At 44.2% G+C, this 22630-nt stretch overlaps 1 protein-coding gene across 5 annotated transcripts in view; it reads left to right on the forward strand.

The window, feature by feature from the left end:
• OSBPL5 (oxysterol binding protein like 5) overlaps positions 1 to 22630 on the forward strand; it is a 180874-nt gene that overhangs the window by 31941 nt on the left and 126303 nt on the right. The window contains exon 1 of one of the 5 annotated variants that reach the window (XM_014887298.2): positions 5977 to 6450. The exons of 1 other annotated variant lie outside the window; for it this stretch is intronic. The gene's annotated coding sequence lies outside the window, so the exon portion shown is untranslated. Of the gene's footprint in view, positions 1 to 5976; positions 6451 to 6532; positions 6550 to 6925; positions 7067 to 9506; positions 9664 to 22630 lie in introns of those variants that run through there. 3 more of the 5 variants (XM_088166642.1, XM_088166643.1, XM_088166641.1) reach the window with 3 other exon arrangements.

Genomic DNA, 22630 nt, shown 5'->3' on the forward strand with positions numbered 1-22630 from the left:
GGAATTAAGCTGTGATTTCTGTCTGTCTAGATCAGATCTAGTCTATGGACAGAGTATTGATCAGTCAATACATAACTAAATATGTGTGGGGAGATTGGTACTGGCCCCTATGAAGATCTGTGTGTCTATGTTTATGAGTCTGATAGGAGAATCTTTTATAGAAATACATGTGTTGGATGGAGTTTGGATGGCCAAGCTTTTGGTAGCATGGGGGCTACAGAGGTGGTTTCTGGAAAAAGCTGCGGGAAGCTTCCTCCCTGTCCAGCAGAGCTGGTCCCTGGTAATCCAGAGATGGAAGTGTTGCTGGCCAAGGCTGGGCCAACTAGAAATGGTGGCAGTATATTTTAGAAAAAGAGGAAAAAAAAGTGATTGCACAGCTGTAATTGTGGCTAGAGAAGAGTGGGGTGAGAACATGTGAGAGGAATAGCTCTGCAGCCACCAAGGTCAGTGCAGAAGGAGAGAGAAGAGGTGCTCCAGGCACCGGAGCCCAGATTCCTCTGGAGTCTGTGGTGCAGCCCATGGAGATCCACAGGGATGCAGAGATCCCACAGCACACCAGAGAAGGTGGATGCCTGAGAGGAGGCTGTGACCCTTCTGTGAGAGGCTCATAGAGAGAGGAGCCCACACTAGAGCAGCTTCTCCGTGGTGAAGAACCCCATGGAAGAGTGACCCATGCTGCAGCACTTCGGGGAGGACTGCTGCCCAGGGGATGGACTCACATTGCAGCCTGCTACATATTTGTATGGTCAGATTGGATGGGACACTGGTCAACCAGACATAGTTGAGGATGTCCCAGCTTATAGAGGGGTTGGACTGGCTGACCTTTAAAGATTTCTCCCAATCCAAACTATGCTATGATTCTACTTACGGATATGTTTACATATACATGAATGTTATTGTTTTGTCCTTCGAGACTTTGTAACAGCTAGCTTGCTTTGTAATTAGCTTGAAGCCTGACTAACAACAAGGGCTATTGGAATGTTTTTGAATACCAAATTGGTTTTGTGTCATGTCTTATCAAGAGTTTTGAAATCTAGCCCAGATTTCACTGGACAATTTGTCAGATCCTGGATATCTCGGCTGCTTTCCAGATTGCTGCAGAAGGAATCTTGCTCACCAGCTCAGCTCGGCATGTTGGGCTATTCTCTGAGATGATACTTGCAGTTAGTTACTGGCCAGGCCTGTGGGAGCAAATCAACAGCAGCCAAACTGTTTGATCTATTTTTCACACCAAAGCCATAATGGCAGCATTCAGCTTAATTTGCTGGCTTAGACATTTGGAGGAAATAAAACAGGTCCATGGTGCTTAATGTGAACAGGCTTCAGCTGAACAGTAAGAAATTAGGAACTTGGGTAGTCACAACTAAAATTTATTTAACTCCAGCTGCAGTAAGACGTGTACCCACGTATGGGGAACAGTTTTACTTCCCAACACAGACTTTAGTTTGGGATTCCTGAATGAGACCCCCTGAGACAGAAGTTTACATTGGTGAGGGTGCAGGGTAGGAAAAGTAAGGTCTGCCCTAGAAGACTTGTTTAATATAAGATACCTAAGATCACAAACAACTTCTCTGGAGTGAGGTCTGGGATGAAGTAGTTGAAATGGCATTGTATTTAGATACCTGAAAAACACCCTTGAGCTTAAGGTTATAGAAAGCAGGGCACCATTCAAGCACCTGATGGGTCAGATAGAGAAAATAAACCAGGGAAGAGCATCTGGTATCTTTTATCTTGTTACTGGCAGGTTTTAAAGCTGCCTCTGAAGCCTGTGCTACAAGGTCATGCAGGAGACCTTTTCCTGAAAGCTCAAAATCTTGTTTGTAGGACCACCAAAGCTATGAGAGGCTCATGAGCCCTTTGGAGGCTTGGCCCACAGGATGAAATTGCTAGCCAGATAACCTCTTTGCTGTAACCCAAGCCCAAATATAGACATGTGAAAGCTTTCTGATCACAGTGTGGGAGTAAAGACTTTCAGGTTATTTACTTACTCCAGCTTCTGTGGTGCTATTCCAGGCAGGGATCATGGCACTAACATGGCCAAGATCCACTATCCATAGAACCATCTCCTAAGATGAGCTCAAGGCAGTCCACACGGTGTACTGCAGAGAGGAAACAACATAGCAGAAAAGGAGATGAAATACAGAGCAGCAGGATCTAAACAAGATCTTAGAATTGTGTTATCTGCCCACCTCAGCCAGACTGACAAGAAGGATGGGTGCAAATCTCTGATACTGTACAGTGAATATATGAGCCAGGAGAAAAGTTCTTGCTAGCAAACTGCTCAAAATTACCTCTGCTAACAAAGACAGGAAAATAAACAAACAAAAAAACCCAGCCAGAAACATCATCTCAGCAGGATGAGAACAGAAAGGAGCTACCACAGTAAACAGAAGCACAGTCTGCAGTATCAAAACACTGTGGCATCCTGCTCCTTTTGACGCTTGCCCACTGCCAGCTGCGAAGTCTTCGTGCTGCCACTTTTATGCTCTGCAATGTGACATGAAGCCCTTTACAAAGTACATATTCCCTGTACCTCTTACTGGGTGCCACTTTCAGCAGTAATCAGGCACTGGAAATTTTCCTCTACCTTTTGCCACAAGAGGACTCCAGTCTCCAGTGGCTCCCGGGGAGATGTTTGTGGGACCTGTTCCAGCAAACTTGCAATTGGGATCCTGGTTTAGCAGCAGCTCTGTTTTTCAAAATGTAAAATGAACAAACATGTTTTTTCAGAGCTCTAAACAGACAGACTACTATTTGTTAACAAGAAAGTCCTTCTCTATCCAGCTATGGCATAGAATATTTTTGCTAAGGAACATTGCATTGGAAAACACTTGCTGGTAGAAGTTATCTCCTTTTTTATCATTAATTGTATACAGCTGTGTTGAAGCTTAAGGCTAATGATAAAGACCCATGTTTAATAATATTTTTTAACTCATTTGTTTTAAGGCTTCCTGCTTCTTGTCTCACTTATGTGCCATGAGCTTAAGGGCAAGTATCTTACAATGCTAACAACCATTCATAGGATGTCTGATTAATGTGGGTATGGCTCTAGAGCCATTATAGTAATTATAATGACAGAAATATGATCCTCTCCATTTTCATTTTAATAGACGCCAATAAATATATCTTCTGGCTTTTATGGTACGTAGCTATCTAGACATGAACGGGAGCTTGTGGAACTATTGTAACTATGTTGTGAGATATAGGAAAGCATCAAATGCAAGTCTGCTGGACTCTGCAAAATGAGTATGCATTTACAGTTCACATAGGTGGAGTCAGATCTCTGTTGGGGGAAGAGGAGCTCATTCAGCAGTTGTGAAAGTGGAGGATTTGAAAAGGAAGATGCGGGGGAAAGCACTGCAACAATTTCCTAAGCAGGCTGCTGACCTGAGAGAACTGAGTGATCTGTCTGTTGCTGCTGCTGCGTTTACCTGCCTGTCTGCATTTGCCACAACTTCTAGACAACACTGATACTCTGTTGTTACATATCTCCACGGGTTGTCCCAAAAAGATGTGAGATACTGCTTTTCAGTGTTCTGACTATTAGAGTTGCATTATTGGATTATAAGGACTGGAGTAACAACAGCTGAGACAGCCTAACTTTACTCTCCAGCACTAGAATTAAAGCTTATTGTGCTTTGCTGCTTTTGTTACCCTGTTTATGATAGAGTTCACACCAGTTTACAAGCCCTTTTAGGACAGAATGTTGTTGCTGTGGTGGGAAATGCCCAAAGGAAATACCGCAGCTGCAGACTCCCTGAAGGAATGCTGATTTCTTGCAAAGGAGATTTGAAGTCAGAAGGATCCTCAGCCCTAACTGCAAGGTACCATCAGAGAGCTTCTGTCAAAGGGATATGTGATATCTGGGGGACACTGATGAGTTAGTTTTAAGCTAGGGAGCTCAGGTAGCATTAGGACACAGCAAAGCTCACCCCAAATGCACAGCAGAGTTATGAGCTCTGTACTCCACATCTATCCACTTAGGATTTTATGCAGTTCCGGTATATTTGCATGTACTGCAGATAGCACATAACCAGCAGATGTATTTTCTGAATGGCTGTTAACAGAATAGACACTAGAGGGCTGTGGAAAATAGTCTTCAAAAATATTAGTGTTTGCATTGCTTACTCCCCACATTTCTGTGGGGGACTTAAAAGGGGGAGAACAGGTCTAGGTCCCAGCATCGACAGACAGGAAAGTGATGGATTTCTCTCAGACAGTTAGAGGACCCATCTGGTGCAAGGTCTGAAGACAGCAAATTCAAGTTCAGGGCTCCCTGAACCATAAAAAATGCCATGGCTGCACAATGCAAAGCATCAGTCTGAGGTAAATTTTCTCTCATGGTCCAGTTTACTGACAAAATTTTGGCAATTTAACTGACAAGTATTCTGTTCTGTGCATCACTAATGCCTCATGCACTGGCCTAGAGCACATAAGAAAACATAATGTATTATTCTTTATCAGGGTTTCTAACTGAAATAATTTTGGATGCTCAGTTTTTTATCAAGTGAGTAGGGTGTGGCAATGTGGCAGTGAACAGATGAAACACCAGTAATCATGGAATGATTGCCTGATAAGAAAATAATTTAGTAGAAATCTTTAGCCAAAACACTTTTAGAAGGATATTTTAAAATGTTCAAAATGGAAATCCCTGGGAAGTGAGCTAAGTCCCACCGACATTCATGGAGGGTGCTAAAAACTGTAGATGTCTGTACCAAAGTAGCTGAGAAGCCATGGTGGGACAAAGCCAGTCTGGATAGAGACAGCTGGACCAATGTCAAGTCCATGGTTTAGTTGAAAAGCCATTTGTACCAAACAAGGTGCTGGCAAACTACCTGGCAACATTTAAGTGTTCCAGCTCTAAAAGCAGAAGGAACTGCTTTTAGAAGCTGGAGGGAGTGGAGGACACAGAAAGGACCCCAGGGTGGCTTGGAGCAGACAGGACAGGACAGGACAGGAGGCAGCAGGGAGAGTGAGAAGGCAGTATGAGGCAGGGGGAGCTGCTTCACGCTCCAAGGGGATGGCTCAACCTGGCAGTGCCCTGAGCCAGTGATGAGAGGCCTTGGCATCTCCATGCAGTGCCCTGCCCCATTGCACAGTACAGGCTTGCCCTCAGGGTAAAATTTTGGTGAAGATTAAGTGAAAATCCCGACCAGCTTGAAGGCAGCTGGAATCATGGCAACTCTCCACACCTTGCAGATGATGGCAGAAATCACAACAAATAGAGGTGAACTTAAAATCATCTGCCCTATGCAAGCGATTCAGGGGCTTATTTAATGGGTAGAGAAGGGGTGTGGTTACTCTTGAATAGTAGGGACAGCTTAGGCTCTGTGAGCTGTTCACAGTTTATGCTGTGTTTATAGTGCTTTTCTTTCCAGGAAAGAGCAAAAATGGATGATGAATTCTCCTTCCAGCCCATGCTCTACTCCTAGCTAGGTATAGTGCATTCTGCTCTATGTCCCATTGAGCTCACTAGGAGAAAATCAGCTTCCTGTACTGGCATGAGGTACATGGATATCAGTGATGCAGGGTGAATCTCTCATAGTCCATGCACGGGCTGGTGTTGGCTGGAGGCAGTAAGTGAGAGAAATTGTGCTCTGGTCCAAGTTGAGCTTGCAGGTTGCGACGAATTCAGGATTTTTCATTAAGATCTGGGACACCTTCTCAAGTAACGAGTTGCTGCTTTTTAGTGCTGGAAGCTGGCTTCCTGTATAGTATGAGGAACATCAGTGATCTTTGACTTGGTTCAGCCTCTGTACACACTAAAGAGAAAAAGGATCTGGCTTCTTCTGTGAAGGGTGGGGTAGTAAAGCACTCCAGGCACATGATTTAATGCTTCTGGTTTCAGAAGCATGAGTCTGAGCTTCATGCTGTATTTTGCACCAAAGCTTCAGCTGTACATGGGTGATTCAGACTTTAGTGATGCAAGCTAGACTCATGTTGGTCACATTATCCCCTCATGTGATTTTTGGTTTCAGAAAGTTTGAGTGCCTTTTAACTCGGCTACCCCTCTTCCCGTGGAAATGAAGGTGTGAAGTCCTGCTTGGCTTCCTGTTCTTGGTCCAGCGCTGAACCGTGGGAGCCGCAGAGTGGAGGCGAGAGGAAGCAGCAGTTAAATGCGTGTGGCTGGCTCGTTTTCTGTGGTGATGCTTTACCAGATACTCTGCTGCCTGTAAAGTCATGCCTCCCCCGAAGGGCAGGCAGGCTGAGGCCAGGGATGCGATGATTGGACTGTCCTCCTCGTCTGGAGGAGCTTAGGGGTCCTTGCTTACCATGGGATTGATTTGTCGCTCTGGATGCACAGGCGAAGCTGGGAGCGTGCTCAGCTGCGTGTCAGGGCTGCAGATTGCATGGGCGCCTTTGAGCCACGGCGTCGGCGGAGGCGTGTGGCTGGATGCTGAGACAAAGTGCTCCTGCAGCTGCAGGGTTTCAGCGCGGTGATTCCTCCAGGTTGGCTTTTCTCCATTATCTTGCGCGTGGCGTCACTGAACCCCGGGGATGGCTTGCTGCTTGCTGGCCGGGGGGTCCGCCTGATTCTTGTTTAACTGGGTTGGTGGTTTTGCTTTATTTACTCTGCCTTTGCTTTAGGCTCTCCCTATGCCGAGGAGAAGAAAGACACAAACCGCGGGGAGTGTGGGGGGAATAACAAACCGAAGGGAGCCGAGCTCCGGCCGGGAGAGGCCAGAGCGCTCCCGCAGGAAGCCGAGCACCGCGCCGCGCCGATCCCGCCCGGATTTTGCACGTTCCCTTCCCATTTTTTTCCCCCTTCTCCTCAGTTTTTATTTTTTCTCCCTCTATTTTCCTTCTCCATTCCCCCTTCTCTTCCCTCCCTCTCTCCCTAGCGTGGTTGGATCAGTCTTTTGGTATTTCCTGCCGCCGCCTCCCCCGAGCAGCTGTCCGGCCACGGCCCGGCGCTGCGCGCTTTCCGTGCCGCCGGGGGAGCGACTCGGCGGGCCCCACGCGTGTCCCCTCTCCTGTCCCACGCGTGTCCCGGCCATGCGGCGGCGGCGGCGCGGCGCGGCGTGCTGAGGGCGGCACCGCGCGGGGGCTTGGCCGCCCCGGCCAGGTAAGATCCACCGGACATCCTCCCCCGTTCCCCCAAAAGCCATCCTCCCTAAAATACCCTATAAAAGCAAATACCACCCCCATCCCCGCCGCCCTAAATTATTCCAGTAAATGCATTCCCCCGCAACCCGTGCTAGCTGGTCTTCTTGTCCCCCTCGCTGCCAGGCTGCCTATTTTTAAGTATAACGTGGTACCCCAGAACTGGCTTGCGAGCTGCGTGATTTCAGCGAGGGTCTGAGCGCTGGCAGCTCGGGGAGAGTGACCTGCCGCCTCTGCCCGTGCTTTGTGCCCAGGTTGTGCGTCGCCGTTTCTACGTGTGCCTTTTGGGGTTTGGCAACGGGGGCTGTGGGGTGGACTCCTTGCCGCCCGACATCCGGCATGGCAGGGCTGGGGAGTCAGCAAGCAGCCGGTGTGGCATGTGAGATTGCGTGCTGTCAAGGAGACCTGATTTCTTTAGACATGTGGGCATATCTGGTAGGTAGGAACGCATTTTTAATGTGCTTCTTCCAGTATGGTGAGGAACTAGTAAGGAAACTGCTCTGTTACTAACTGGCTACATTTAATTGACGGTAGTAATTACTTTTCCTATTAGTGCTTGTACGGATACCATAGTGGAGACCATAGGCATCAGATCTGAAAAACAGATTTTGGAAACCTGAATTTGGAAATGCTTTTAAGCTTGCACTAAGTGAAGCAAGGCAGCATTCCTAGATGAATAAACACATAAGCACATGCAACTGTCTGTTGGATCAGAAACCATATTTTTCAAGTGCTATGCAAACCTAAAGTGTTGTAGTGTGAAACAATTGCTTAACATAAATGAGGGCGAAAGTTCTTTAAACTGCGTAGTCACCTCCTCACTTCATCCAGCTGCAGCAATATCATTGTTTTCAAAATATTCCTTTCCCCTCTTTGCACTGATGTACGAGATAACATCAGCAATGTCTACAGCAGAGATCAGCCACTGCACTGGATGTGTCCCCATTTGCCACCTTTCCTCCTTGGCAGCAAGTTTCCAAGAAGATGTGAGTGGGGGGGGGAGAGACAGAAGGCTCTAGCCAGGCTCCGAGTGTGGTAAGTTCTCCTGCCAAAAGAGGAGGATGGGTGTTTTTGGCTGGGCAGTTCCCAGTAGGATGGTAGGTGACCCTGGGAGTATCCCCACCCTGGCTGGGCAAGGAGGGAGACATACCTGGGCCAAAAGGACCTGGGGGCAGCAAGGGAGTCAGATTCAGTTCAAGGGGTTAGTTTGTGGCACTGTGGATGGAGGTACAGATGGCAGTTCTCTGACTGAAGAGAGAAAATGCAGGCCACAGTCCTACCCACCGCCTATTTCGCTTTGAAGTGGACAGTGTGAACCTAAGGAATGATTTAATCATGGTGATGCATGAAAGTAACTGAAAGGCGGATTTACTGCTCTAATCTTTTCATGGTGCTTAATTTAATTTTTGTGTGCTTTATTGCAACACTGATTCATCAGGTGAGTGGGAGGAAGGCTTGTACAGTACAGGTGGTTCATTTTCCATTGCTGGATTAAATATTTCTCAAGGTGCTTTCTTGGCTAGAGCAGGAGAAAAATGGCTCTGTATCTGATACAGTGCTGTGGTTTGGAATCCAGGATATCTCTAGGGAAAGGCCATTTCTATAATCTCTAACATGCAGTATTTGAAATCAAATGTGCCATGCTCAGAGCTCAGAGCAAAACTGAGACTCGACTAATTCTTATTATGTTCATAGATCATAAAAATTTCAGTAAAGCTAATCTGAATTGGGTTAGACCCACTTCATGTTCAAAGGAGATGTTATCTGCTGGAGGCAATTGTGAGATTGTCAGCACTGCTAGTGCTGAAGGTCTTTTAGTGGCTGGATCTGGGGCTGAAGAGGTAAAAATGAAGTGTGTCAGCAGGGCCCTGCTGCTTCTGAGCTGCAAAGCACAGACCTCCCTCTGCAACTGCACAGATTTGTGCTATTTGATCTCCTGTCCTATTTGGGGGAAAAGCTGCATTTAGCGTTTTTTCTCCTGACCTCCTTGCCTTTGGAGCATTAATAGCACAGTGTTTCCTCATCCAGAAATGCTGCTCCTCAACATGAGATGTCTCTGGAAGCACATTGTAGGTGTTTGTGCATGCCTGCTGTGGTTACTAAGGTTAAGGAGACACAAGAAGCAGTTCAGGGAATGGGAACAATCCAAATGCTAAATACACGTGGGTTTGGGCAGGAATGGCAGTGACCTGCTGTGCCAGTGTGCCACACTGTGTCTCAATGTGGGTCTGGGCTTGCTCAGTCCTTATGCAGGGTCCTGACTGTCACTGCTGGTGTTTATGCTGTGTTTTAGAGCACTAGGCATCTTGAGACTGAGCAAACTCCTCCCAGGTGCTGCTCAGCCCTCATTTTGGAGCTGTGTTGTTGTGGTGCATTTAATTGTACAGGGCCGTGTCTAAATCACAGGTTCTGCCTTCATCCTAGCTCCTCCCCACCACTGTGGCTCTTCCTGATCATGCAATGAAGGAGGAAGGAGACGACCATCCTGGAAAACACCCTTTTGATAAGTAGCTGCTGAACCTCTGTGGAGGACTAAGGAGCAGTGTACAACCTGCCCAGGTTTACACATTTCTTAATTATTGGAATACTCTCTCTCCACTCAAGGCATGGGAGTGTTGTGCTTGCATTTGGCTTTAGGTACTGTGTATGCATCTGTAATACAAAAAGATCAAGGCTCTAAAGAGGAATATTCTGTATAACTGGAAGCAGCTAACAGTGCTCTAGTAAGTTACCTGTAAATGGTTTCTGCCCATCACAGAAGAAGAGTGATGTGAAAGGGGGATTAATTGTTTTTTTTAGGTTAGAATAGTCCAGCTGCTCCTGTGGGTTTTCTAATTTCTTTCAAGCTGCAGAAAAACCATAGGCATATCCCTTGTTTCTTTAGTCTCAGTTTTCTGCAGTGTTTGTAGAGCTACAGTTAAAATTGTGCCATTTTTTCTTTACGCTCCTTTCAGATTGAAGGATTTATAGGTGTATAAATCAAAGTCTGAATTGAAAAGGCTCAGTTCTTGTCTTTGTTTAATAAACTGCCAGCTCTATACCTGGGCATTCGTTTTGCAGTGTGTCAGTGAGGTCTGTGCTGTGTTCCAATATCAATACCTTTAGCGTGCTGGCAGTCTTCTTGATAGTAGTGTTTGTGTATGTTTTGTTAAACTCCATGCCAAGCTTCAACTTACTGGGAATTCACTGCAGGGCTGTATGAGTTTGAGTGTTTTGGCAACCCAGCTACCATTCGCACGATTATAGCATCAGTGAAAAATTAACCAGCTAAAGGCAAAAGAGAAATACTTAAAGGCAAAAGAGAAATGCTTAACTGGCATGTGTGCAGCTCTCCTTCTGGGGGGAGGATGGGGGAAACTCAACATGGGGCTTGCCTGCTTCATCCTATCTAATCTGTCAGTGAATCAATCAATGTGAAATTGTACCCCCAAGGAATAATGTAATAGCTATTTTGTGTGTATTCCCAAACTGGAATGCTACTGTAGTAGAGTCCTGAAGGGTGTGCTGTCTAAATCGATCAGCAGAGGCCATGATAAAAGCAGACTTGCTGCTTATCTATCAAATGTGGCAGAGATGCATCAAGGGATGAAATGTCTCGTTCTGTGTTGAGAGCAAAGCTTTAAATGTGAGCTTGGTCCCTCTGCATCCCAGCACTTCAGGCACAAAAGCAGTGTCCTGATAGCTCTCCTTCAGTTTTCTCGGCAAAATGATGAATTGCTCTGAAAGGCACTTTAATTTTCATGGCAGTGTATTTTGTTCCAGACAGCTGTTTTAGTGTCATTGTTCCTCCCCATCTTCAGTGCTGCAGAGGCAGCTTGGCTTTTGTTACCTGTGTTGTTTGATGCCATTTAAGAGTGCAAAGCCTATGCTAGCACTGCATTGTTGAATTTATTTGTTCTTTTCTTAGGTTAAAATGACAGGGAATTCTCTCCTCACAGCAATAAATTGCCTTGTCCCAATGAGGAGAGGAAGGGAATTCTGCTTTGTTGCACGGTGTGGGTAACTGTTGATCATTGTGAATAATCTTGGCAGAATGAAAAGAACATTTAAATTTCTTTTTTTGTTATTGTTTTGATATTTTTGCACTTTCTCTTTTTGGTATGACTTCAGCATCAGAAGAGAATAACTTTTATGTAGTAGTAGGAGGTGACCAAGACTTTTCTACACTTTATCCAATATTTCACAGTTCATTTGGGGAGCTGTTGCTGGCTCATCTGTAAAATTCCTGAAATGTCAATGTGAAATTGCCACAGGAATTAATGCTCCTTCAGGGTGGTTATTCTGGCAAGCTCCTGGCATGGATGCAAATAATGAGATTTCCATTCTATAAGATGAATCTTTCTGTCTTTTCCTGCTGTGTTGCCTTGAAAAAGAACCTCGCAAACTGCTGCAAGCCTGACAGTTGCTGGTGCAGTGAATTATTTTTTCCCTTACCTTACTAAGGAAAGTAATCTGGGTTTGCAGATCATTTCATGACCTTTTCTTTCATATGTGGGTCAAAGACAGTTCAGATCTAAGCAGTATTTTTTTTTTGTAAATTTGTAAATCCTTACTTGGACGATGAAGGCTTTCAGTGAGCATTGAATGCACCATGCAAATTACAGCATTAGTGGGCAAGGCAGTAATTAAAGCTGCCTTCCTTGGAGCTCTGTTACTGTAATCTAGAGCAGAATACAGGCATGTTAGATATGAAATACACAGTGTTTGTATTTTTCAGTTTTATTTATAGTAGATTTTCTTCTTTCCATTTTAACATTTGTCATTTGTCCCAGCCTCCTTGTTTTGCTCTGCCTTTGTAACCTTTCTCATTGAAGAGATTGTTCTGTTTTGCTTTAATTCAGATTCAGTGGATGCAAGCAAGGCCAAATTTCTTGGCTGTTGAGCATGTTTCTGGGGGCTGTGGTGGTTTTTTTTTCTGTTTAGTTTGGTTGTTTTGGGTTTTTTTTGACTGGTGAACCACCCAGGCTTTGTTCCCTGTAATCAGACTGCTGTTACTGCCTGAATTTCTCTCTGGACTCTAGGTCATGGGAGGCACCTTGGCACACCTGCAGTCATTTATTAATACCTGCACTCATTTATTCATACACCTATGCATTGCAGTAGACCTGGAAAGCTCCACTTGTGGACAAGGCTAGAGGCTGCTTAAACCAAGCCTAGACTGTCAGGCTTCTAGTTTTTCTCAAGCTGGTGTTCAAGTTCTGGCTTGTGGAATCCCTCAGCGTAGGTGCTGAAAGCTTTCTTTTCCAAGAGGGTGAGGTGTGCTGAGAAGCTGGGAGGATCTCCTAGCCATGAGTATATCTGAGAAGTGTAGTGTAGGGTCTCTCATTTCTGAGTGCCCCGAGAAGGTACATGGCCAGGGTGTGTCAATATCAGCTTTCCATGCCTTTTTCTTCCTCTCTCTGCCTGGATTATTGTGTTCTTTGGGGTCAAGATCTCTTACTGGAAATTCACACAATATTTAGAGCAGTATTGTCTTGGATTCTGCTGGGCTGTTCTGTAATATAAATAAAAATAATCTCATTATGTAACCAAGATACTGAATAACTTGTCTAAATGAGCTAAGACAGTGGGTGCAACAGTGCCAGTTTTATTCTCTTTGAACAGGTGCATCCCGATGAGGAAATAAAAGGTAGATAGGTAGGCACCAAGTGAGAAACATTGAGCAACAACAGACTGTGACTCAGAAGCTATTTAACCATAATAATCCCCATAGCACTAGAGGTTCTTTTTCCCAGAAATGCACAATATGCTGCTCTCTGCCATAAAGCTGTTGTCAGCTGACATCACTGTGTTAACATAAGACTTGCTGTTATCCACAAGATGCACAGTTAGCAGAGAGCATTTCCAGTGCTGGCTGCTAATTATTACTGATGTTCTCCCAGTTGTTGAAAACCAATATATTACAGATATTTCCTGCTTAATATTTTATTCCTCATGGCTGGTATTCTTATGTTATGTTAAAAATAATGCTTCTAATATCACTCCAGTTATTACCAAGCCAGCTTTTGATTTATTTAGGGGAACACAGAATGACCATTTACCAAATGCTTCTCTTGAGTACCTGTTGTAGATGCTTTGTCTTTTTTTTTTTTTTTCAGAGTAGCAGTGTGGAAATTTATGGCTTTTATCTTTTGTTTATCGTGACCCTCTCAAAGTCTGTGTGTTTTCCCATCGACTTCATGGCAGCCAAGTGCTTTTTATCCTGTATGTCTCTTGGAGAAATCAGGTTAATGATGTATCACTAGCCAGAGAGAGCTTTTGCTGAAAGAACACAAAGGCAATAATTTACCTTGTGATTTTATAAAATGCAGATTTTTTTTTCCTTACATTAAAAAAGGGAAACTATTGAGGTGAAGGGAAGTGAGCAGAGAATTGGTGCTCAAGTACTATCTCTGCAATGTGAAAGGGACATTGCAGTACCATTAATGAGATTCTCCCATTTTCCCTTGGAGATGTGGTATTGAATTTAGAACTAGAATTTGAACAATTTTCCACTGAACATCTCACTTTTCTGCTCACTGAATAGCAACCAACCCTTATTGTTTAATAGCTAGCTTCACTTTTAACTGATAGAATTTCATAGAGGTAAGATAATAGCTCTGAAAAGGTAAGACTTTTTTCTAGACACTGTTTAATTTACTGTAATTATATTAAGTGCTAAATTGAAAGAGGCTTTTCTAGTTACGATGAGGATAATGAATAGTTGTGCATCATTACCATAGCCACGATGGGGGAAGGAAGAAGTGATTTAAGTTTTGCTCAAGACAGAAAGAAAGAAAACCTGCCCCAATGTGATCCTTAATAATTTATTTTCCCCTCTCTATCACTGACTCCCAGGTTTTGCTAGAAGAGTTTTCTGCCCTTTAAATCTCAGGGATGCACCAGTTTATGAAAGGAATCGGCAGGCACTCCAAGTGAAAATGGCTGTGGAAATAGAGTGAAGAACCAGATCGCAGCCTCCAGCCAAGCCTGGAGCTACGCAGGCAGGGGCACACACAGCAAAAGCCATTGGAGCTCTGAGGGCACTGCCGTGTAGCATGACTCCCCTGAGGCTTTGCTCCCTCCGTGCTTTGCCCACACTGCAGAGACAGCCGTGGTTTGCTGCTCTTTTCTGCCTGGAGCAAGTTGCAACATCTCAAGTCCCCAGGCAGGTTGAGTGGGTGCACCCCAGCTCTCTGTGCCATCCACCAGCACCCACCTCTGCTGCTCTTCTCGCGTTGAAGCTGCAGCAGCTTCCCCCCATTGCCCTTGTTTGAGAGCCTGAGCAAATCATAAGGTGTGCAGAGCTGTGTACCCCATGTTAAAACACACCAACTCACTGTCTTGGCATATTTGATGCAATTGAGAATGCCATCTTTGATGCCACTTTTAACGTGGAGCTGCTGTAAGCACACCCTAAAACACACAGGTAAAAGTGTTTTATCCAGGGTAGGATTTCATTGTGTCTTTGGAAGTTGAAGCTGTTATGGGGAAAACCAAAGCATGTTCCCTCATTTATTCACCTCTGTACCCTGGGGTCCAAGATACCACTTCTGTTCAGTACTCCCTGCACTGGCTTCTCTTGCTCTCCTGCTAGGACTGCTACCAAGTTATCTACAGGGAATTGTCCCATACAAGCGTTTATCTCCTGGGAGTTGCACTCGTGCCGTGCTCTTACCTCTCAAAGTCTATCAAGAGTGTGTGTGATTGTACTTGACACTTGTGATCTGGGCTGGATGTGAACCCCTGCCCACAGGCTGAATTATTTAATCTCTTGAGCCTTCCAGGCCCCTGCTTAAAAAGCATTAAGCAATATGGGACTTTTTCTTGCTTTAAGAGAAGGTCTGTGTCAGCCTTGCTTGAACTCTCAGAAAGCTGAGTATTTTGAGCAGTAAACTTCATACTATTGTTCCAAATTCATTGAAGTGCAATTAGGGGGGACTAATGTAAGAAGTGTTTGCTCCCAGGTGGACCAGAAATATTCCTGATAAACCTTCTGTTTTCTTCCCTTCTCTCCCGCCTTCCCTTCTCCAGTAATTTGGTTCTTCTGGATTGAGACAGGTTGAGGCAAGTAGGATAATTCTGTGGTTAGGGCATTTGGCTTTGAAATCAGAAGATCAGTGTTAGTTCCTGCTTCCATCACAGGCCTCCCGTTGCTGTGTGGAGATTGCAGAAAGAGGCACAGAGGTGCAAGCACCAGAAAAAATAACAAAGTAAGTTTTGGGGTTGGGTTTTATTTATTTTCCTGTGTTGGCCTACAGTTATGAGAGCAGGGAGAGGATCCGATCTCTTCCTGGGGTTATTTGGCATTCTCTGCTGGCCCACTTTCAGCCAGAGTTTGCCTGTTTGCTCTCTGGATAAAGCTACTAGGAAGTCTTCAGGTACATCTTTTTTGTTTCTTTTTTTATTCACTAGCATTCTTTTGTCATGCCTTTTGCTTTCATTTAACATCAAAATTAAATTATGAGTTAAGTAGTGTAGCTTTTAATAATGTGTAGAAAATGAGCTGAGCTGCACACATATATGGTGCCCGTAGGAATCCTGGAATTATCTCGTAGAGTTTTTAATGGGCAGTCTTACTGTGCTGTGAGCTGTTGGCTCAGTGAGGCTGTCTTAGATGAACTACAGATGAGACTCCCAGTACTGTAAATATCTGTGCCATTTAGCTTTGAGTACCAGGAAATGAAACGGCATGTGAAATAATAAAAAGGTTTATTTTACCAAAGTCAGTAAAACAATATTTTCTTCAGTCTGATTTGGAAGTGGACCTCAAAAGTTAAGTGGAGAAGAAATGCAATGTTTTGGGACATGTTTAATAAGCAGCACGAGCTGCCCATTGCTGGCTGCTCTGCTGCTTAATTGCAGCACAGCGAGGTGCAGGGCTTGGGCAGCTGGAGAAAGGCTCTGCTACACTTGGCCTGTGATCTCCTGAGCTGCTTACCTGGTGAGAAAGTGGGCTCAGGTAGGAAGGCTGGAGTTTGCTTTCTGGACAACGTAGCTTTTTTTTGCATCTTGGATTTCAAAGCCAGCTGTATCACTCCTGCTGGTCTCATTTGACTTTGCATCTGCAAGGATTTTAGCCTGTGATTCTTACATGTAGTGATTTCTGGTTGCACCAGGCGTTTTCCTTAGGCAGGTAGTGCATTTTAATTTTTGGTGGTGTTTTTTTTATTGTGCTTTTCAGAAATGTGTGCAAATGGTAGTTTTCTTTTTCTTTGCAGCAAAAGATATATGCTTTCTCTCTAATCTGGCATTCTTCTACCTTCTTTTTTCCAGCTTTCTGACATCTTTTCCCTCTAAGTGATTGCAGGCTATGATCAGGTGATTCCTTAAATGTCTTGGATTAGTTAAGTAGGTTGAACATCTTAAGTCTCATTGCAGTTGATTTAAGACTTGGAGACAGCCTCAGTTTTTTACTGAGTCCTTTCCAATTTTTCATGCTGCTGTATTTCAGGTAGGGATGAAGATTGAATGTGTTGTGTCAGCAGTGATCCTGCAGCTGTCAAAGACAGAAGTAAGGCTGCATTCTGGCTCTTGGTCTTTTTGTTCCTTCCCCCCTTGTTTATGCTTCCAGGAATTGAGCAAGCCCTGTTCACCCACGGTATTGCACTTGGCATTCAGACTCTGTTAGTTATCCATAATTCTTTATAAATCAGAGCTGTTTTGGAAAGCTAAGGTTTGTGTCTGGACAGGGAGGAGGGGGCGTTTTGGTCTGGTATGTGGCAACACAAAGTTATTTATCAAAGATTGTGCTCTCTGCACTTCAATAATCTGCTGACATTTTGCCAGTAATAAAAAGGTCAAAGAAAAGAGTTGCTTCCTACAAATCATGGCATTTGGTTGTTCTCATTATTAAAGAGAGCATGGTTTCCTTGAGACAAAATTTCTGCAATCTCCATCTTTGTAAATGATGAATTGCCAGCTGGTACAAATGCATAAAAATGAAAAAGCAGCTTTCTTTTTATGTTGCTGGTCCCTATTCCAATGATTAGTCCTTTCCTGAAGCAGGGTATGGGGAAGATGCATGAAAGAAGTGTCCCTTAGATGTTAAATACAGTAGCAGAAAGAAGTCATGAAAAGTTGATACTTAAAAAATGCGACATTAAGTTGATTTAAAAGGTCAAAATAATCTCTATAGTCTAGGGTTCACAAAATGTTACATATTCCTCATTTTTAGGAATGGCTTTCCATGTCATCTATTAAGAATGTTCTGTTATGCCTAAAGCACAGTAATTCAGTCAAATGTAACGTATCCTCTTTTTTTTTTTCCTTTTCCTACGAACTTGTCTATTGATTTTTGTCTCTGAGATGCCTGAGCTTGAAACTGCAGTGCTGTTTTTTCTAATAACCCCAGGTAGGTGCTTTCTGATACAGAGATGGCTCTGTGTGAGGCAAGGCTCTGGCTTAAATATGACAGTAGTGGTTGGGCAGTGAATAAGCATCAGCAGTCAAGTTGGAGATTCTTGGACACCATCCATGATGTGGAACTTGGGTGGCTGTGAGGGAGCTCAGAGGGAAAAGGTTTGTGAGGGCAGGTTGATGAGTGTTAGTGCTGTGAATTAGGGTAGTTTGCTAGTGTGCACAAGAAGCAACAGAGGTGGTGTATTTTTGTTACAGAAAATGAACAAAAGTGCCTTGGAGAGAGGGGAGTGCTGGCTTGTTTCTCTTGCAGCAGGGTATTTGCTGCTACCCTTCCCTAAAACATCTCAGTAGATACCTAAGAATGCATGCCTAAAAAGCTGAATTATAGCAATTATATGGCCATGGTGGACAGAGGAATTGTGTACTGCAGTTCTTACTACAAAATTCAAAATTAATTTAAATGTAAATCCTTGCAAAAAAAGGGAGTGTAGAAAGGTCTTTTTTGGGGGGATACCGCTTTTGTAGTCTCTGGCAGATAGAATCAGTTTTTTAGGTTTTTACAGTGTCATTACATGAAAGTCCAGTAGACAGAAGCTGCATATTTATCCACCCAGGAATTCAATATTGCTATTAATTGGTATTGGAAGCAAGCCAAATCCACTTGAAATAGATTTCTTTTTTAAAAAAATGCTGTTTTGCCATTTGAATTACTTCAGCCAAAGCACTCCTAGGCAACGTGGTTGGTTTTACTTTTTTACAGAGTGTTATATATGTTGGTCCTGGCTATGGCTGATGCTTTGTAAAATGCTGAAATGTGCTGGAGCAACCCACTGGCTGTGAGGGGGCGAAAGGTGCATTCCCAGCTTCCTGCCATCCTAAGGAATATAGGGAATCATATTCATGCCTCCTCTTCTAGTCTTTGATATTTAAATGTTTTAAAAAGTTGTGCAGGATAACTTAGTATGTTTCTGTACTTGCTTTGTATCAAACAGACACGCTGCTCCTTTTCACCCAGCAGATGTGTGCAGGGTACCTAAGCAGACTTCAGAGAAAGCCCCTAAGGGTTTGTGTTTAGCACAGAAAGTACAAAATCTTGAGCTTTGCCTTAAAAGTAACTGTCTTAGGACGACTTACATCTGGAGGTCATTCTTTCCTCTCTATGCTCATTTCTACCCTAAGAAAGGATGCAGGAGGTTTCCCTTGTGGAAGCATCCGGTGCTGCTCTGTTTGAGTTTGTGTGCTCGTCCTCCTGCTCTCTGGAGTGTGTCTCACAGAATACAGTCATTTCCGCTCCTAAATTCTTTGTTTAACCAGCACTGGCAGGCTGAGAGATAAAGGCGGAAACTTGGAACAAGACTGGAGAAATGGTCCTAATTTTAGGAAGGTTTGAGTTGAACAGGAAGGGAGCAGGTGGGCAGGATGCTCTGGGGCAAACACACAGTGTAATGTCGATGCCTGTGTGCGTGCAACAGTCACATCTCCCTTACAAGTCTGTTAGACTGATGTGACATTTCTCATTAATCAGACACCAGTGTTATCCTGGGAATTTCTGTGGCTTGTCTCCACCCCACGTAAAAGTGGACTTAATGAGCAGCTTCTGGAAAGTGAGGGGGAAAAGTACGTCATGCCTGCCACTGTTTCCTTCCACAGTTCATTTACTGGGCCTTTTCTTGGTATATTCAGTAGTTCTTCATAGACTTTGGAAGGATTGTTTACAAAAGAAATTTATCAGATTGCTTTTTTTTATAAATGTAATTCAAGGAAATGTCTCCCACTGCTATTTAAAAACTAAGATGAAATCAGGCAGTTTTGTGCAGCTGTCAGAGGCTATGTCCATGGCCATAGAAAACAAAGAGGGAGCCAAGGAAAGAAAGACAGGGTAATACCATGGCATTTGAAACACTATTTTGTTTTCATTCAGATATTTTTAGCTAATGGTGATTTTTTTCCTTTATGTGAGTTGATGTGTTGTGTCATGGTAGAAGCTGCCAGTGTAGATGTCTGTCCCAGGAAAAAGATACCAATTGACACTGAATACATTCCAGGGGCTGCTGGATAAAATTATATTAAGAAATGCTACAGCAAATCTCCTCATTAGCAGTAAAAAAAATCCAGATTAAAAATTGCAGCCCCAGTTAAATCAAGGTTTAATTAGTCTTGCAGCAGCCCAGAGCCTTTGCTTTATTTCCACAGCTATCTTCCTGCAGCTTCAGGCACCCCACTCAGGTAGACACATTGCTTCACTTTATTTGCTGCAGTCCTTGCCAGGGGAAGTGATCTAAATGCTTTCAAAGACACTGATTGATTGTATCGAACCTCTCCTTGGCTTGAAATGGATTTTTTTTCTTTTTGATTCTATATATCCATTGAAGTCCTGATCTAAATCCCACTGATGTTATGTTGGTGGGTGTCTTGAGTTTGAGTTGCCAATTTGAATAAACTTATTTTTCTTGTTGTGAGACAGAACCAGGAGCAAAAGAGCAAGACAGGCCTAAAACTTGAGAGAGTATAAAAGAAAATTTATTAACTACACAAACAAAAAGAGAGGAAAAAAAAATTTCAGAATAAGATTTTTTAGATCACTCCTTCCCTCCCTCTCCCAATCTTCATAACAACAAAACAAACATATAACAAATACTTCGGTCAGTGCCCAATTTAGTCTTTCTCAGTGCACTTCTGGAGAGAGAAGCTTCTTCTTGTTGAAGTTGTAGGGATTTTTCCCACAAGAAGGAAAAAACCAGTTCTCTTGTGGTTTTATCTTTCACGATTTGCATCCGCCCGGGAACCTGCAACCGTGACGCTCCTCCCAACTCTACAGCCGTCCCAAAGTTGTAGATGTGGGCCATGTCTGTCTCATGGGGTATTACTTTTAAGAATGAAATTTTCGACCGCAAAGATTCTCTCTGTCTCCTTTTTCTCTGCTCAGGCTTTATCTTCAGAAAACCAAAATCCCCTTCTTTTCTCAGGACAGAAATTCTCAACACAGGTGCTCTTTAGTCAAATCATCTATTAAATGGAACATTTCCATCCCCCCATGTCTCTTTCCATGGTTTATAGGAATATTCAGTACATCAGTTCGTTCCTACAATTTCACAAAAAGATTTTCAGCCATTTCAGCATCTTCTCATTCTCTTTCCATCTTAAAAACTTAGCTCTTACATCACTGACTTCAGAAATCTTCTTATTCCCTTTCATATTCAAAGGAAAGGCTGGAGGCTTTGCAAATCTTATCTGAGCACTAAAGAGTTAAAGTTTAACACAACTACTAACGTTGGGCCAGGCTCAGGCCGTGCTGGGGGGGCAGCTGAGGTATCAATCAGCCTTTCTGGGGCTGGGCTGCAGCCCCACACTGCTCATGGCCACCCGGGCAGGCCCGGCCCGTCCGGCAGCAGCAAAAGTCGGCCTCCCCCCACGCCAGAGCCGCAGGCCCGTGGAGGAGGAAGCTGTGAAGGTCTTATCACACAACTTTTTCTCCCCCTGGCCATCGGGTCCCCCTCGTTGGCAAACGGGGCCCAAGCGGCCTCCCGAGCCTCCCCCCCCCCCGGCATGGGGGAGAGGGAAGCTCGGGTTGGTGTTACCTGCTCAGCCGCCGGAAGACAAAGAGGGTCAGTTCCGGATTACCTTCCTCAAAATGTGTGTGCACGGAGCGAACTAACTTTCTCTAATTGGCTGTTGCAGGTGCCACAACCCCCACAGAGGAAATTCCCTTAGGGAAAATCTCTTCTGAGTTTCTTCTTCCTAAGTCAACCTATCACAGTGGGGGAGATGTTGGGGAATGGACACAGGTGGATGATGGGAACAAGTAGAAAATCAAGCCCATAGGTTGTACTCATGGCTTGAATATATAAATGTATTCTCTTCATGCACATTTGGGCTGTCATTGTAGTGCAGTTTCTCTGAGCCTTGCAGCTTTCATGGACTGACAGTGTGATGCAGTGCTGGGGACTTGCCATGTTTGCAGATGCAACCAGGACATGCCCTTTACTAGGTGTTCATGAATTTTCTGTTATTCTACACAACAGCTGCTCTAGAAGTGTAAAATGACACAAAATGTGTGTAAAAACAGGGCAGAGGACCTTCCCTGACTCTCCCAGAGCACAGTTACCTTGTGCTGAAAAAATTTTCTTCCATGGAGTTTTATTTGCCCAGCCCCCCAGCATGGTATGTATTCAGCACTGTCCCTTCTGGAGCAAGCAAAACTGGAAGCAGTTCTACAGCATCATTTAAAAAAAAGTAGCACTAGAGACACACACACACACACACACACACAAATCCCATTCCTTGCTCGATAAATGAAGGCAGCCCCAAGACTGCTATGATTTATATGCTTTCCTTTTTCAATGCTGTCGCAGGGGAAAATAACAGCACGCCTGCTTGCTGTCCAGAGAGCTGCTGTGCCAAAGCAATCGCTGCAGCAAGTGGCAAGCAGAGAAGGCACCAAGGTATTTGATGGATGAGTATTCTTCCCCCAAGCAGAGAGGAACATTTGTGAGAAGCTAGTAATATACTGTGGTTGAAATGGCCCATTCAGGGTATAAAATTCCCAATCAAGTTACCCAGGAGAGAGTTGAACAGCTGGTGTAGGAGCAGAAATCACTGTTGATAAATAAGGTTGGCATCTAAATGACTGTGGGCCCTGGACAGGCCCTGTTACTTTTTTTTTCTCTGGTGGATGAAGTCAGGGAAGATTTTACTGTGTGATGACTGATGTTTGTTTCCCCGAGCTTCTTGCCTTCCTCTTACAGCTGCTTCAATTCAAGAGAAACAAGATGCTTGTCCTGTTTTGCTACTGTTGAGATTTGGCATTGCAGCAGTGTCCCAAAGCCCTTATCCTGTCCATTCAGGGCAAGGTGCTGCTCAGACAGGTCCCAGAGCTGGTGGTGTGGGGCAGTAATAAGCTGGATGGAGAGCTGCAGCATCGCTGTTGGGTGAGTGTGGCTGGTGAAGAGCCCTCCAGAAGTGGGAGCAGTTCCAGCTGGCTGGAGGGTAGATGCAGGCTCCTGTGCTATAGCTGCAAAGGCTAGTGTTTAATTGCTGCTTCCTGCTTCAGAGGTGTGCTGTAAATTAAGAAGGTGCTTTACAATAACATCATTTAACTTCCTTGTATCATCTACTTTCGTTTGAGTTGATCTGGGCTGGGATTTATCAAGGGAGGCTTCCAGGGAAATCCAGGGACTAGTTGAGC

This window comes from Sturnus vulgaris, chromosome 6 (assembly GCF_052056855.1).
Source record: "Sturnus vulgaris isolate bStuVul1 chromosome 6, bStuVul1.hap1, whole genome shotgun sequence".
Lineage (NCBI taxonomy): Eukaryota > Metazoa > Chordata > Aves > Passeriformes > Sturnidae > Sturnus > Sturnus vulgaris.